Source organism: Panthera uncia, chromosome D1 (genome assembly GCF_023721935.1).
Source record: "Panthera uncia isolate 11264 chromosome D1, Puncia_PCG_1.0, whole genome shotgun sequence".
NCBI classification, from domain to species: Eukaryota; Metazoa; Chordata; class Mammalia; order Carnivora; family Felidae; genus Panthera; species Panthera uncia.
Genome location: NC_064808.1, coordinates 65,020,918 through 65,023,931, shown reverse-complemented (window position 1 = coordinate 65,023,931; position 3,014 = coordinate 65,020,918). Strand labels below are relative to the sequence as shown.

The 3,014-nt window shown below is 37.5% G+C and overlaps 1 non-coding gene across 1 annotated transcript; it reads right to left on the bottom strand.

The window, feature by feature from the left end:
- Positions 1–1,322: 1,322 nt before the first annotated feature.
- On the bottom strand, positions 1,323–1,425 carry LOC125917450 (U6 spliceosomal RNA). Its single transcript, XR_007456195.1, has one exon. It is a non-coding gene; the product is annotated as a U6 spliceosomal RNA (small nuclear RNA).
- Positions 1,426–3,014: the final 1,589 nt, after the last annotated feature.

The window sequence follows — 3,014 nt, the reverse complement described above, 5'->3', positions numbered from 1 at the left end:
TTATAATTACATCTGGCCCACCAAATGTAAGCTCCATTAGATTTTTATCTCTGTATCTCTAGTGTCTAGAAATGGGCCTTGCCTAATAGTAGGTGCTCAATAAATGCTTATTGAAGAGATGAATAAGTTAATGGTTCATTTTCTTAATTATTTCATACTGCAAGTCTAGAGATAGAGATTACTGGAAGAATTTGGGCCAAACTAAATTTTCATGTGTACACTCCTCAGAGTCAACTAATGCCAAAGTATCAAGCATTCTGAACACTCTTGAGTACTGTGGGAAAAGGGCTAAAACATTTAACTATGCCCATGACCTCAGTTTCTTAGATAGTTTGCTTTGAAATAAAGGGATGTTGTAGAGTTCTTATTATATAGAAAACAGGGTCTATATTATACCGTTTAATAAACCATCATTTATGATAAATGTCTGCAAGGCAACACACTTAAATTTTAATAACGTTACATTTATGAAAACTGGAATGGTGGAAATATACCTTTCCAAAAATTCAAGATAAAGCAACCATGTCTGAGGTTGTTTTTGGCCCTAAAATTACTCATGTGTCCTTTAATTTGCTGGGAAGATGGCAGACTGACATAGGAAGAAGTGTTCTGAAATAAGTCACCAGGATGGCTGGGCACTTTACTGTCTGCTTGTTTCAATAGGTATTCCCAGTTGGAAGTGATTGATGCTTTGAGTGACCTCTCTGTTCCACTGGAGTCTGTTTTTGTCTTAGAAGCAGGGGTGAACCATTTCTGCCTTCTGCTTACTTTTTCCTGCTTATTTCCTTAGTCAGGCTTGGGGTTCTCTGTGTGCAGCTTTATAGTGATGTCTTTCCTCTAGTAAGTACTTGCTTTCTCTCTGGTGAGCTGTTTCCTCTCCATTCATTTTCATCTACTATGACTACTGTATTATCTTTGTCCCAAGTGATTCATAGTATGATTGTTCTTTAAAAAAAATCACTTCATAGTACTTTTCTTATTTTCAGCTTGCTTGTTAAAAGCTTTTGAAGTTGGTTATTTTCCTAGGCTTTCACTGATGTGGATTTTTTTCTGGAAACATCTGTTAGTATAAATTATGCTAGACTTTTTTTTTTTTTCCATTTGAGTACCGGAATTCACTGCTACAGGAAAGATAGGATTAGAAGGAGCTTTATATCATTCATGCTTGGATTGAAATGTATTGAAATATATTTTGAACCTATTTGTATTTGAACCAAAATGTATTCTGAAATTAACACTTTGTAATAAATGGGCAGTGGTTGCCCCATTTTTTTGGTAGGTAACATACAAAATATGTTCAAAAAGCATGGCTATGGTATTGTAGAGATTGTCAATAAATAATTGGTGTGCTATTCTTGCATAGGGGCCATGCTGATATGCTCTGTATCATTGGAATTTTAGTATATGTGCTGCTGAAGTGAGCACAGGATTGTCAATAAATGATACTGACAATGGAACCTCCAGCCCTATAACCCAATACTTTTGCTTCAAACACACATACCTAGTTCCTGCTATCCATAATTGCAAAACCACATTGTCCTTAACTAATCAGATTGACCTGTATGTCTCCCTTCACCCTGCCTCTTGACATCTTAGTCATTAGAACACAAATACCACACATGAAATCACTTCCCCAAGAGCTCTCACTAACCACCCTATCTTAAATGCATAAGCTTAATTAGCCTTCTAACCTATTGTCTTGTGATAGATAATTGTCTTGAGCCATCAATAAGTTACTATTTTCTAGAAATCAAGAGTTAGTTTATGCTTCTTAATAGTCCAAAGTGTCATGTATTTCCTTGGGATGTTTTCTTTTTTTGTTTTGGCAATCAGTAAATACTTGGTGATTTTTTTAAAGGTAATTTATTTTGAGAGAGAAACAGAGAGCATGAGCAGGGGAGGGACAGACAAGGAGAGACAGAATACCAAGCAGGCTTCACACTGTGAGTGTAGAGCCGATTTGGGGCTCAAATTCATGAATCGTGAGATCATGACCTGAGCCGAAATCAAGAATCTGATGCTTAACCTCCTGAGCCACCCAAGCTCCCCAATATTTGGTTATTTTTAAGCCTCCAATTGAACTAGACATCTCATGCTGTCTGTAAAGCAGTAGGTTAAAGGAGTAATGTGTTTTTGCTAATGGCACATGACTGTCTTTGTTGGTTGACTAATAGTCACTTTGGTGGTGACTGAGAGGTGCAGAGAAGCCTCTGCTAAGAAGCTAGAGAAAGGAGATACACAGTCCAGAGGAGCACAACCATTTCACAACTGTAGTTTTGTGGAGAGTTTACTCTTACTTGTGGGAAGCTTCATATTCGTGCTGACTGGAGAAGAGCTAGCAATTCCTATTTTACAAACACGATCTAGCCTCAAACCTATACACTGAGGTTTCTCCAGTCTCTAGATGACCTGGCATTCTAGTCATTGCTGTGTTATTGAGGGAAAAATAAGCAGGCTTTGGCATGGTGAACCCAACCTTCAACAGTTAGGAAGTCAGTGGAGAAACAATTTTCAGGGTCTACATCCAATTCATTACAGAAAATATTTACCGTAGTTTATTTGTTAGATTTTTCCCTTTAGAAATGATTTTTGGTTTCCATGATGACTGGATAGATTTTATTTATTAGCCAACATAATGAGCTGGTAGCTTGTTACAGAGAGCTACTTATATTAGCTATGTATTGTTGGGTAAGTTGCTTCTCTAATGATCAGGAACTTTATTTGGAAGGTGGACTTTTGGAAAATGTCAAGAAGAACTGGTGAATTGCAAGTGGAAAGGAGAGGGAATTACAACTTTTGCTTTCACTGAACAAGATGAAAGGAGGCAGATACTGCATACCTGACTGATGATGATAGACAATAATGGCGCCCCCCCCCACACACACACAAAAGGACAAAGAATTAGAGAATTGAAGGTAACATGGGGCTGCTTGGTAAGAGAAAGGAAGGCATAATGTTAAAAAACTTATTAGTGGCGTTGCCCTCCCCATCTACAAGCTAAAGTATTCACATTG